Source organism: Tenrec ecaudatus, chromosome 3, assembly GCF_050624435.1.
Source record: "Tenrec ecaudatus isolate mTenEca1 chromosome 3, mTenEca1.hap1, whole genome shotgun sequence".
Taxonomy (NCBI): Eukaryota; Metazoa; Chordata; class Mammalia; order Afrosoricida; family Tenrecidae; genus Tenrec; species Tenrec ecaudatus.
Window position 1 is genome coordinate 158,397,547 of NC_134532.1, and position 15,148 is coordinate 158,412,694.

Here is a 15,148-nt window from a genome sequence, read left to right on the forward strand (position 1 = left end):
GGCTCAGAGTAAACTGATGAAAGGAAAAAAAGGAAAATCACATGGAATACTTCAGATATTTTAAGAGAAACACTTAAGATGGAATTTCATACAATTTCCTGTGTGGCCCACAGAACATTTCATATCAATAAATACCATCTTGGGTGAAGATCAGACATTCATCGAATCTTTAGAGTCAACTTATCAGGTCAAAATATTTGTAATCTACTTGATGGCATTGAGTTTTCAATTTTATTGTCAAACTGCCTGTGTTTTTCTTTATGATATATGTTGCAATTATGAAGAAGCAGATAACAATCTGAAAACAGGTGACACCGAACAAGGAATCACACTCCTACACGTAGCTAAATTTTTTTACCTTGTTTCAATACGGTTAAATGTGGCAATGGTGAAGAGCATGGTGTAGACCTGTGCAGTGCTTTGTCAAACTTAATGATACCAAGCAATAACCTATGTTGCTACTTGTGAAAACTACGCTTTATGTCAAGGTGGATCGGCCAGGAGTTTCCCATGCTCTGAGCTAATATAATATAATGAGGTCAATTCTCCTGTTAAGCAGTCAAGAAGCTATAGGGTGTCAGTCTTGATAAAATTGAGGCAGATTTCATTTAGGATGTGGCCTTTTCTAATATCGACTTGCAGTGTGCAGAAGCTACTGTAATTTCATTTTGCATCTGTTTTGTGAACCCCTATTTCACTGCCTTCCAATCTGGGAGCCGTCACTGGACTGCAGACCTTGGATTCATTCAGCAAGATGTCCACCAGCCTATGGTCTTCCTGCCTCCCGTGTTTCAGCCTCTGCAACTACAGGGTCAGGAGGTGGCTTCAGCTAATATCTGACTCACAGACTGAACTTAGCTATTGCTTCAATAGTGTGCAATGTTTCTTGATATAAATTTATTTCTATGTTCATACATATGGAAGTCACTTGGTTTACTTCTCTAGAGAATCCCACCTAACATATTAATTTATACTTATTCTTTTTTTAACCTTATAAGACATTGTGTTAATTTGATAACCGTGTGCCATGTATGTGCACACGTGTGTGCATGTGTTTTGTGCAGGAAATACTATTCAGAGATTAGTTTGAAGATTAATTTTATTCAATAAATAAAAATTTTAAACTCCAGAGTCTAATTTTTCTTAAATATATATGTTTACCTTATAAATATCATTGTTAAATTTATAGAGCAGCAAATTTTTACAATTACTTTAAATGGTGTTTTGATTAATGTTTCTCTCTAAATTTAGATAAATTTGCTAAAACCTAAAACTACATTTACATATTTAATATATTTGGTTTTCTTATTAAGTACTCCAATAAATCTTCTCATGTACTTAAATAATACTTGTATATCTAATAAATTAAACTTATAAATGTTTTCCTATTAAGCTCATTAAAGTGTTCTTGTAGTTTATTACCTGAGTAAAATTTCAGCTTAAAATAATTATTGTACATATTATATTGGTATAAAATATTTTGTGGTGAAATATTACTCAATTAAACTAGATTATCTCAAGTGTTAAAATGTTAATAATGTCAAATATATGCAAAGCATTATTTAATATAATTGACTTATTCCATGATTTCTATAACAATTTCTAAATCTCTCGGTGCATCAAACACTCTTACCAACCAAGGTACAATTATGTAGTCTCATTGTAGCTGAAATATGGCCTTTCTCTCAAAATGCCAATGCTTAAAAATGGAACATGGGAATGGGTCATATTACATGAGAAAAGAAAATGTGTATAGATGATGCAGTGTGTGGACCTTGAGGTGAGGAGAACATTCTAGAGGATCTAGGGGAGATCAGCTTAATCACATCAGTCCTGAAAAGGGAGAAGTTTTTTTTGGTTTTAGTTTGTCTTGCTTTTCTAGTGGGTTAGAAAGACCTGTGAGAGCAGAAGGAGAGTCACAGAGCTGAGACATGAGCTGCACTATTGCTGAATTTACAGGTGGTGCATGGGCGCCACATTAAAGGAGTGTGGGTGGTCTAATCTGGTATAAATTCATGGGGCAGATATTAAGCTGGTGACTTTTTCTGCTTCTTATACCTACCAGGGTTGATGATCCAAGAATCAGGAAAGATGAAGCAGGAAGACCATATACTGATGTATGTAGGGTTCAATGTTCTCAAGGTTGACTGCTCATTGGTGGCTTCTCAGATTGACAGACAGTAGTATAGCAGACCATGACTCAAATCCAAGGAACCAGAGGTTGACAAACAAGATGCAGTATCCAGATCCAGCAGAAGTAAGCTAGCTTTTCCAGAGCATCAATTGATATAGAAATATGCCATGCCCCACTAAACTTCCTTCCAATGGCATCAGGGCTGTGCCCTGATAAAGAGGATAAGACTCCATCCTGATCTTCCCACAATTACTTGACTTATCACAGAAGATCCATTCATGGAGTTGTTCAAATTATGTTACATCCTGGGGGAAGCCTCAACTTCCAAACTACTAGTGCACACAAAACCAACAACTACAGTCCATCCTTTTTGAAGTTAGCACCAGTACACATCTCTTCAACCATCTAAACATGTCTTTCTCAACCTTCCTAATGCCATGATCCTTTAATACAATTCCTTATGTTGTGGTGACCCCAAACCATATAATCATTTTCGTTGCTATTTTTGTAACTGTAATTTTGCTATTGTTATGAAACAGGTGACCCCTGTGAAAGGGTCATTCAACTCTCAAAGGATTCATGACACACAGGTTGAAAACGGTGATCTAAACCATCTAAACACTTCTAAACAAAGACAATAATAATATTATACTGGAATTTACCATGATACAACTAACATGCATACAGCCCCAAACTCACTAACTCCATTTACATCTTATATTTTATAAATGAACTAAACAAAAATATTTGATTGATACATACAAAGAGGAACTGTTCATAACTATTACAAACCTTATTTCTGCAACTGACCATGTGATCATACCTGGTATTTAGAACTTCCTTATTATAAGCTCAATCCATACTCCTTGGTCCTCAGCAAGTAGCTCAGCTGATCATATCCTTGGCTTGTTCATCCAGAGACTTGAGTAGCCCAAAATGACTAGAAAAGATTCTTAAGTTCCAATTCAATGGAATCAACGCTGTGTCTCCAGTTTGGAATATCCTTCACTTGGAAATGGTTATTTCCAGACATAAAGACCTCAGTGACTAGAAGCACAAACGCTGCACTTGGTTCAGTAGGATAATGGTAAGTAGGATAGTAGGGTAGGATTATTGGTTCAGTAGGATAATGGTGGCTGGTGTCACTCTCGTTTTCAGCCTTTGGCTCCTGGACTGGTGAATACTGGCTATTGGAGTAATTTTACAATATAGTGCATGCTTCATTAGAGCATATCAATCTCTTGGATAACATTGCCCAAACCCTGCATGCTATTGTCACATAGCTGTCTCTCTTTTAAGAAGGCCATGCCATTGTGCTATGGAGCCATCTCCTTCAGGATGCTGGAAACCATGGTAGGACCAATAGACTCCATGAACATGGGCCCGTTACAATGACGTGAGTACCTCGGCTCAAGGAAATGCTGTTCACAGTGCAATACTAGTCAAGAAGGTATTCTGTAAATAAACAAATGGTAGGTTTTGTGGAAACATTGTGGGCAGGAAAGGAAGAGCCTTATCCATAGCAAGTGTTCAATGTAGTAAGAATAAAACACTGGTGTTTCCATGATGGAAGTGCTCCTACAGAATCAACCTGTCACTGGGTTGTAAGTTGCTTTCCCTGATGAATGGTCCCATATGTTGGACTCAGTATTGGTCACTGTTGTTGGAAGATTGGACATTCAGCTGTGGAAATAGGCAAGTTAGGTTTAGTGACTGGAAGTTCACATCGTTGTTTCTATGATCAGTCTCCATCTCTGCCACCATGGCCACTTTACTCATGAGCCCATTGGGTATGGCTAGGGCTGGCCAGCAAAGAAGACTCCTGGTTTTCTCACACTCAAACCTCATGTTTCTCTATGCCTTGATTGAATTCAACTGATGTACTTAATAGTCTCATCTATAATAACTTATTTAAATATTTCCCCCCATAAGTATCTATTTTTAAATGACTGATTCTATTCTGCATATCTCTAGAATTATAAATGACTGATTTAATTCTACATAGCTTCTCAATTTTAAATTAATTGTAATGACAGTCAGGAAGCCTGATTAACACCTAACACATATACACATCAATGTTAGATGTTTCTTATAAATTATAACAGAGCAAGTGCCCCAGTATACTTCTACCAAAACACTAATTACTTTGTACAGAACTATTACAATTTCTGTACCCAGAACAACAAAGTAAGCTGATTAAAGTGAGGATGATATGTAAATCAAATCTAGACTGTATGTAGCAAAATTTAATTGACAGAAATATACATTGGTCTCTTGTCAGGAGCAAAATAAAATGATGGAAACAAAAGCCTCACAGAAGAATCTAATGTGCAGGCTTATAGTCAACCTGCACCGTAGCCTCCTCTAGCCTCAAAGAAAAAGAACCAGTCCCTCTTACTGACAGCTCTGACTGGGACAACCCAGGACCCAGGAGAGGGGGATGGGGGTGGGGGGGAAGAAATGAAAAACAACATTCAAATTTCTGAAGAAGAGGGTAAATTTACTGAATTTAGATAGATGAGAGGAATTCCTGAGACTATTTCCCTAAGATTCCTTTTTTAAGTTGAAATGAAGAAAACTTTAGAGGTCACACTTCAGCCAAAGAAGAGAAAAGTTAACAAAATATATAATCATAGTTGCGATGAATGTACTTCCTAAATTAAACAGCTATATAAACAAAAGGTCAATATTTACTCCAACGTAGAGATAGAAAGTATGGAAGGACAGGAGAGTAAGAGACATGAAAACAGTATCAGAATATTGATTGCAAAAATTGTAACCAATATCACAAAACAACCTTTTAAAAATGTTAAAAGGGGTGCTACTTTGCTTTGTAAACTTTCATGTAATATTGTGAAGATTGGGATTTCCTGAACAATCAATGGGCTCATGGTAAATCAGTACACAAATGAAGAGACAATCATTCAACAAGGAGATATTACATGTTGAAAGTAAGAAATGTATAGGTCAGGGTTGTAACTTGTGTCAGGCCAGCTTGTGTAGAGAAACAAATCCAATAACACACATATATATTGTGTGCAGAAGCACAATGCAGTGATTTATAACTAAACTTATTTATTTATTTTTGGCATAATTTTTAGTTTTCTTTCATTTTTTCAATGCTTTAAAATAAAAATTAAGTGAGTGTTCACATTTCAGATGATCAAGTTGCTGGCTCCTGGTGTGATTTTGTTTATTTCTTCTTTTACATTGTGTGCATTTACTGCTATATATTGACATCTGAGTACAACTTTGGCTGTGTCCCAAAGGTTTTGGTATGTTGTATTTTATTATTATTAGTTTCAAGGATTTGAAAAATATACATTCTTTATTTCTTAAGCTACACATTCATTCTGAAGTCATGTATTATTCAGAATCCATGTATTTAATTGGTTTTGCCCATGCGCTTCCAATTGTTGATTTCTAATTTTATAGCATGTGGTTTGGGAAACTGGTTTGTAGAATCTCACAATTTTAAAATTTATTAAAGCTTAATTTGTGTTCTACCATGTTGTCAATTCCAGAGAATGTTCAATGCACACTGGGGAAGAATGTGCACTGTGTTATCCTTGAGGGGAGTGGTCTGAATACATCTAAGAGAGCCACTTGATTACTTATTTTGCTTAATTCTTCTATGTCTTTATTAAAATTCTTTCCTAATTATCTGTGCTTCTCTGAGAGTGATGTATTGAAGCTCCTCACTATTATTACTATCTCATTATCTATTTTTCTCTTCAGTTAATTTAGTGTTTGATTACTGTAAGTTGAGGGTCTTTTGTTGGGCACAAAGGTTTATTATGGATTTCTCTTCTAGTTTATAGCTCTTCTAATCATTATATAGTTCCCTTTTCTCTTTCTCATGAAAGATTTGCTTGTAAATTTATTTCATTGGCAATTAATATTTTACTTCTGCTTTTTTGGGTTGCCTTTAGCTTGATATATTTTTTCTTATCCTTCAATTTTTAGTCTCTCTGCCTTTGTGATTAAGCTGTAGTTCCCCCCCCCCTTTTTATCTTTCCCCCACTACCACAAATTATGCAGTGGAGTTTCCCACATTTGGGGCAATCGCAGCGTCAGCACATCCAGAGTGCAATGACTGAAGCTCACCCTGGGAAATCCACCTTCGTGATCATGGTATCTCCCCTGCCAGGTAAGTATACCCTGTAGTTCTTATAAATAGCGCATTGATAGATCTTTTTGCACTTATAATATTCTTTCTCATGACTGCTATATTCAATCATTAACATTCATGTTGTTATTGATATGTGTGAGCCTGTTGCTTTCAGTTTGCTGAGTTTATTGTGGTCTTAATAGTTTCGTTGCCTTTCCCATTTGGTTGTCCAAATTTGGATGCTCTTTTGAGTAGGTCGATTTTTGTGTTGGTTGCTTTTGTATGTTGATATCAGCTTTATCTGCTGTTTGTTGAATAAGTATTCAGTTTACCCACTTAATGATAAAAGTAGTCTGTTTTTTTAATGGATTCCTTTAATTTGAATTTGTTTGGAAATATTCTTATTTTGCCCTCATAAATAAATGATAAATTTGCTGGATGTAAGATTCTTGCTTTGTAGGGTGAACCCTACTCTCCTCCCAGGGTTTTATATATGTCCTTCCATTGTCTTTTTGCCTACATTCTATCCACTGAAAAATCAATCAGAACTTATTCTTATCTGTTTTCATTGTATATTCTCTTTTTGTCTTACTCCTCTCATAATTACCTCCTTGTTCTTGATAATGGGGTTTTTCCTTGGGGATCTATCCTTTTTGAGGCTCTAAACAGTTATTTTCTCTTCCTTTATGATCTCTGGGAAGTTTTCTTCAGGTTTTATTTTACTATATTTTCTGTGGGATTTTTTCTTTCATTCTCTGTTTCTCATTTTCTATCTATTCCAGAATCCTTATGAAATGTAAATTGTTCCTCTTGAATGTAACACAGATAATTATTATTCCTTGTTCAAACTTTTTTCAAATGCCTTTGCAATTTTTGTTGATTATTTTTCTTTTAGATTTTTTTCAAATTCATTCATTCAGTTTTCTATTTCTTCAAATCTCCGTTAACTGTCTGGGGCTAAGAAAGGTGAGCACAGTAACAGCAGGGACTGTGAAATAATGTGAATTTATGGAGGGGGCTGGGATGAATGCATTGAACTTCTGGGGCCATGTGAGCCAGGGGCTGGGAAAAAATACTAGGCATCTGTGAACATGTTTGTCCATTCCTCCTCTTTTTCTGCTGCTTCCACAGTTCCTTGTATTTGGAGCTTCAAATTACTTAATTATTGAGCCATTTCCAAATTGCTGGTGACCTGGTTTTCCTTTCTTTATTTTTTGCTCTTGAGTGTTGCAGAAACATTTGCTTTCTTTGTAATTTTGTTGCCATCCTGAACTAGAACCTGTAGTGAATTATTTAATATGGCTTTTCTAGCCATAGTGTTTTCTCTTCCCACTGAACCTATATTTTCTTGATAGGGCCAAGTTAAGAGGTGGGGGAAGATACCTATTGATATATATGATTTATTTGTGAATGATTGTTAATAGGGTTCCTTTTGATAGCCAAACTGCTGGGTAAAATGTGAGCAGTCTCAGAAGTGGATGAGAGATGTCACTGCTAATCTGTAGTATCTTTTGGATTCTGATAAAGTAGGATATAACTTTTGGACTCTGATAACCTTTCTCAATGAAATTCCTTGATTCTGGAGACAGTTTTGATACAAGAGGAGCAGCAACAGAAGAAACAGCAGTCATGACATTACGTAGGGTGGTGAAGTTCCAAGACTACAGAGCAAGTAAAGTTGAGTACTTGTGAAGTGGGTTTCCCCTAGGTATTTAATTGGGGGAGCTTGGTTTGTTGATTATAGAGCTGGGGCTGAATATCTTGGATTCAGGGATATAATGGAATGACAAATCCTTTGGTATTTTTGGCAACCCTGAAAGATTTTTGTAACCTTGCATATGCAGGGAAGAATCCATGCCAAGGGGCTATGGGCCCTAGAGAGGCCTGTCTATGGACATGGCACAGAAAAACTGACCAAACAATTGTATTCTGAGCATCTTACCTGATTTTCAATCTGTGAAATTCCCTAATAAATCTCATAATTATGAGCATCATTTGTGAGTTCTAGCTGGCCATTAGAATGAACTATAAAAACAAGTGCAAAGTAGAAAGTGCTGAAGATATAATTTTGCTTTCTGAAAGCTAGGAGTAAGTACTTAAAGTACTTACCAATTAAGAAAAAAATCTACAACCTCAGTACAGATTAGAATTTAGTATTAGAAAACAAAAATCCTCCCAACAGGACCAATAGATAGGATCACGAAAAATGGAGAAAATATTAGAATTATCAAGGGTTTGCTTTACTTGCACAATCAATGATCATGAAGCAGAAAGCAAACAATGTATTGAACTAGGCAAATTTGTTTTACAATACATATTTAAGGCATTAATGAACAAGTGAATTACTTTAAGGATTAAGATGTTTCTGACTCAGATCATGGTGTCTTCAGTGCCCACATGTGTATGTGAAAGCTGAGCAATGACGAAGGAATATTGGAGAAGAATTGCCAGAGATGAAGGGTGTTGTTGGTGAAGAATAATGAGAGTAACATGGACTGTCAGGAGAATAAACAAATCTGTCTTTGTGGAAATACAGCCAGAACGTTCCTTAGGAGAAAGGCTGGTAAGACTTCCTCTCATGTATTTTGCACGTATTATGAGGAGACACTGGTGCTATGAGAAGGACGCCATGCTTGCTAAAGAATAAGGCTAGAGAGACAGACTGAACTTCCATGGAATGAACTGCCGTAATGACTGCAACATGAGCTGAAGCAGAGCCATTGTGAACCCAAGGGCACAGGGCTCACCCACACAGCGTTCCGTTGAACATAGGGCCTCTATTGGGGAAGCCACATTAAGGGCATCTGATATCAATAACTATGTTACTCATCAAATCTGTCAGAACTTGATTTATATATTTTGAGGCTATTTTATTGGGTACATATATGTTTGTTTTGGTTATATAATTTTGTTCAAATGACTTTTATATATAGTAATCCACTGTTTCTTATGCAAGCTTTGCTTCAAATTCTAATTATCAGAAATTAATATGGCCAGTCTGCTTTTTTATTGCCATTAACTTGATATATAGAATTGTTATCCTTTGACTTTGTCTATTTTTGTCTTTGTGTCAAAGGTTTTTCTCTTGTTTATAGCACATTGATGAGTCCTCTTTCCTTATTCATTGTGCACATTTCTGTCTCTTTACTGGTGCATAATAATTAATCTACATTCAGTGTAATTTATTACATTTTGGTTTGAATTTTTTGTGGTACAATCAATTTTCATATAAATTCTTCTTAAAACTATTAGGGCAAAAAATTAAAACTCTTGGAAAATTACCCCCAAAATTAAGATTAATAATGAAGTGGAACAAGAATAAAAGCAGAGAGAAAGCCACCTGGGTCACCGGTGCAAGTGAAATCAAATGTCTACAAGGTGAGTCTCATATACCTACTCATAGGAAGCCACTCATTTCTTTTGTCATCTTGTAGGCAATAGCTTTACTGTTGTCCTTTGGTCAAAAATGAAACATTTGTCTCAACCAGGATTCATAAAATGTGGCCAAGTGGTCATGATAGATTGGTTCTGCAGATTATTTTCACAAGAGACGAAGAAATGGAAACAATTAAAGCCATTTCTGTTCATCAGAAAGAACTCTTACCATATCCTTTTAATGACTTGTTTGCCCCTTCCAGTAACCATACACTGGTTTGGTTTTTCATGTAAATTCCTTAGTAATTTTGTCTATCAGAAACTTCAAGATAGAGACTGTTTTGACCTATAAAATATCCTCTAGTTCTGAAAATAACTTATGATCAATAATAAATAGTATTGAAAGAAAACAATTGAGCCACACAGGAACCATTGGTGAAAGCTAGATCTTAAAACTCGTTAGAAAAACTGTTGAGATGCTTCAACAAATGAATCTGACACCGAAACCTCTCTCTTGTTTGTGCCAAGAAATTTCAAAGACGGTTATTTGGCCAACACACTAGAAGAGATCTATATTTGTGCCCATTCCATAGAAAGTTGATCCAATAGAATGGGAAAATCACGGAACAAAACATAAGCAAAATTTGGCTTCAGATAACTTAAAATTAATTGCAGCATTATATCAACAAATAACTGCTAAAACATTCCATTAGATTTAAGAAGTAGATAAGGAGAGAGGGAGGTCCTTGCTGTTAGCAGGTGGATTTTGACTGAAATCAGTAAATACCATAAAGATGTTTGCCTGGGTTTTAGTGACTATGGAAGTACATTTGACCATCTAGTACATATAAAAGTATGAATAACATTGTAAAGAATGGGAATTCCAGAACGCCTCATTTTGATCATGAGTCACTTGTACATAAAACAAGATGCAGTTAGTTGAATGTTACAAAGTGAATCTTCAAGTTTCACAGTTATGTACTGGACGTTTGTGTATCAGGGTTGTATCATTTCACCATGCTTACTCAAACCGTATGCCTAGCAAGTAGTCCAAAGAAAGGGGCTATGTGGTGAATATAACCGTATCTGGATTGGAGGAAGGCTTATTGATAATCGGTGATAAGCAGATGACACAAACTTGTCTGTGGAAAATATTTAAGGACTTGAATCACTTAAGCACTTGAAACACTTACTGGTGAAAGTTCAAGATGATTTCTTTCAGTCTGGACTAGAGTCAACACAAGGAATACAAAGATTCTTAGTACTTGGCCAATAAACAACAGCATTACAAATGGAGAAAATAATAAAGTTGTCAAGGATTTTATTTTATTTATATTTCCAAGAAGTACCCACAAAACAGTAGTGAAAGATGCAAGATTTGATTTGTATTACTAATCTGGTGCAAAAGGTATCTTTAAAGTGTTCAAAAGAAAATGTGTCACATTGAGGTCTAAGGGACACCTGACACAGGCCATTATATACCCATCAGCTCATATATATGTGATAGAAAATGAATAAAGTAGACTATAGAGCCGTGTTGCCTTTGAGCTTGCAACAAACACTGAACATTCTACCAACTGGCAGTACAAAAATCTGCATTGTAGGAAGTGGGATCATAATTGTCTCCAGAAGTGAGGGCGGAATGTTAGACATGGTTCTCTAGAGAAACAAAACCAGGACACTAATGAATATATACATATATATATACATATATATATGTATATGAATAAATAGTCAGCTAATTTATAAAGCAGTACAAATGACTCAGTGCAACTCACTTCCATGAGACAGCTAATACACTGCCAGCCCTTCAAGTCTTCAATTCAGGCAATCCGGCCATAGGCAGCAAACAGCAAGGCAAGTTACCAGCAGTCAGCCGGATGACAGGGTCTGACAATCTCTAGCTCAAGTGATGTATACCCCAGCAGTGTGGCAAAGCTAGTCTTGAAGGAAGCTCAAACTATAGCCACACAGTCCATGGGTTAGGTGCCCCTCAGGTAGTGTAGCTTGCAAATCGAAGAAGAGAACAAGCTAAGGCAGCTGCACACTGGCCCAATGATCAAAGAGCAAGAGAAAAGAAAGACGAGGCTCACTGAGCCATTTCACTGGCCATGTGGGCAGAGTAAACTTAAACTGTCACAGGTGGCAAGACTTTGTCTCATAAATTGGGGACATATTATCAGGGGGATTAGTCAGTGAAGGACATCATGTCTGGTAAAGCAAATACCAGTGGAAAAATAAAGACCTTGAGGCAGATGGATTGACACAGTAGCTTCAACAAAGCTAAAACAGCAGCGATCATGAGGATGGCACATTGTATGAGTAGGAAGCGGCTCTATCACACTCAACAAAAACATAGTAGGTCCTGAGCTGCTGCCGTTCTAATAACTCTCTGCTGATGCTCATTTTAAACTCACAGACTATAGACTACATTTATAGAGACAAAGATTCACATCAAATTTTGGTATCAATTGAAGTCACATTTTTCCAGAGTAGCATTCAGTTTGCAATTCTTAGGGAAAACAATCACTGTAATCTGTTTACCTTTTTTCATGAGAGTGTACTTGTCTTCTATTTTACATGGGCAGAAATGAAGCTATGGTAACAGTTTTAGTTATCTTCTAAAATTTTATAATCATGTATCATGATTGAGGATGTAGAATATATTAAAAACTATAAAATAAAATTAGAATTTATTCTATTTCTTCAGTCCCTGTGCATACCTAATTTCATATTATACCAAAATATAACCTACATATTCACTCTTTAAGATATTTGTAGATCCTTTATCAATTTAGAACACTGTAGCTTGTCTCTCTACAATCACTATTAATGGAGTCACAAGCCATCATTAGTTTGGTGGGAAGTAAAGTAAATTAAGCAATATGAGATGTGTTTAGGTATCTTGATATAAGCCATTTTAATTGGGTTCAAATTTGTCTCATATATATTTAAAGACCAACTAATATATTACTATATTCCTATTTATTTAGAAGCTCTTAGACATAGTAGTCAGTATTTTAGAATTCAAATATTGGCCTTGTAAAATTAAGGTAGCAGACAGACACTGGGCCTTTCCCTCAATGCAAACACACTTTTTTTTCTAAAAGCCTGACATTCTGGGATGTTCAGCTTTCTGGCACAATTGCTGAAGTTAATGGGTGCATAAGCTAATGTGGGGAACAGAGTTCATATTGCCTTTCTATTACAAGATAAAATGTCTGGGATCTTAAAGGCATGAAGTTAAACATGCAGCCATCTAGCAGGGAAGCAACAAAACCCACATGGAAGAAGCACATCAACCTGTGTGATCATGAGGCGTCTATGGGATCAGGTAACAGGCATCAGAAGACCAAAAATAAACAACCATTTGATGTTAACAAGGGGGGTTGAAATGGAGACCCAAAGTCCATCTGTAGACAATTTGACATCCCCTCACAGAAGGGTCACAAGAACGGGCGAGTCAACCAGGCAGCAGTATAACACCAATGAAACACATAACATTCCCCTAGTTCTTTAATGCTTCCACCCCCCCTAAAACTATCATGACCCCAATTCTATCTTCCAAATCTGGCTAGACCAAAGCATGTACACTGGTCATAGATAGACCTCTTGATACACAGAATACAGGATGGATATACTCCTCAGAACCAATAGTGAGAGTAGCGATAGCATGAGGGTATGGGAAGGTGGTAGAAAAAGTGGCAGAAAAGGGGGAACCAATCACAATATAGATGTAGAGCACCCCTTCGTTCCTGGGGGTGGTGACAAACAACAGAAGCATGGATGAAGGGAGACAGTGGATGGTGTAAAATAGGCACATAAAATAATTTTAAAATTATCAAGGGTTTGTGAGGGTGAGAGGGTAGGGGAGAGAGGGGAAAAAAGTGGAGCTGATGCCAAGGGCTCAAGTAGAAGGAAAATGTTTTGGAAACGATGATGGCAACAGATGTACAAATGTGCTTGATGCAATTGATGTATACATTGTATAAGATTTATAAGAGCCCCAAACCAAATGATTTAGCAAAATTAAAAAAGAACAAGACAAATTTTGCCCTGATACTTATTGACGATTGCCTCTTCAGCAAGTTGTTTAATATCTCTTTTCCTTTCTCATTGGTAAAAGAAGGATATTTATAGTTGTTATCTCATATCATTGTATTAAAGATTAAGTGATATATGTAAAAGTCTCAGAAGAGACCCAATAAGTATCATCATTTTCCATGATGACGATGTTGGTGAAGATAGAGGTTACATGTACTTCCTTGAGAATGCAAGCTCTTAAATATTAATTTAGGATGTTAAATATAATGAAAGGATGTCATTTTGAAGACTAAAGTCCACCCGAGAGAAGCCATTACCATTTCATGTGAATATATTCACATGGAAGTGGGACAATAAATAGGGAAGAGTGAAAGAGAAATGATGCATTTGAATTTGTGGAGTTGGTGAAGATTATTGAAATTACTATGTACTTCCAGAAGAAAAAACAAATCTGTCTTGGAAGGAGTATAGCCAGAAAGCTCCTTCGAAGGGAGGCTGGATGTCCTTGGAAAGGGCCATGCTTGGTATAGGAGTCAGCACAAAAGGGGGAGAGCCTCCAGGAGATGAATCGGCAGAGTTGCTGCAACAAGGGGCTTACATGGAACAAATACAGTGGGGACGATGCAGGACTGAGCGGTACTTCGTCATGTTGTCCATATAGCTGCTGTGAATCAGAAACAACCTGAAACCATCGAAAACAACAACAAAACAGTATTGCCAAATCCCTGAATATAAGATACTTAAGAGTGCTTGCTTCCATTTGGGTCAGGTGTCCTGGTGTCACTGACCACATCTCCCAGTCCCCAAGAGTACCTACAGCAGTCCAGAACAAATCACATGTTGACAATCGTTTAGATCATATGTCTGCTATTTACACAGGTGTTCAATATTTGAGGAGTATTTCAGAAGCAACTAAATGTGGCATGACATGAATGCTGTTTAGAATAGTAAAATAACTTGACATTTTATTGCAGTGGAATCATTGGCACCCAGAATTTTATCTGAACTTAATTCCTCTGAAAGTCACTATCCTGTTTTTGGCACACGCAAACGACTGATGACCTTAATATCTGGCCAGCATTACTCTTGGCTCTAACATTTCTGCAGTTTTCCAAGTTTCAATACCGCAAAAGACTAACAACAAAAATTACCTCTCACCAATACGACCCATTTCTTCGAAATAAGCACAGGAGCCTAGTATGGTTTATTAGGACTGTTTCCCTGATTTCCCTATCTTGAGTTTTGGATTGTCATTTCTTTGTGGTTGTAAAAATTAAATTGAAGCAACTAAAATTAGACAATGCCTTGTTTAATTTAAGAAGAAAAACAAAATCTTGTTAAGACTACAAGTGGGTACCCTTTCACTCCCAACAAAACCTGAAGAAAAGCAGAGTTTTTTTTTTAATGAACAAAATGAAACAAAACTCTTATAAATGAAATTGTGGATCACTTCCCTTCAGATCAGTTGGAAATATGTGGTTTTA

The 15,148-nt window shown here is 36.4% G+C and overlaps 1 pseudogene; it reads right to left on the bottom strand.

Moving 5' to 3' along the window:
• Nucleotides 1–6,118: 6,118 nt before the first annotated feature.
• On the bottom strand, nt 6,119–6,292 carry LOC142443854 (U1 spliceosomal RNA; annotated as a pseudogene).
• Between the last annotated feature and the right edge of the window lie 8,856 nt (nt 6,293–15,148).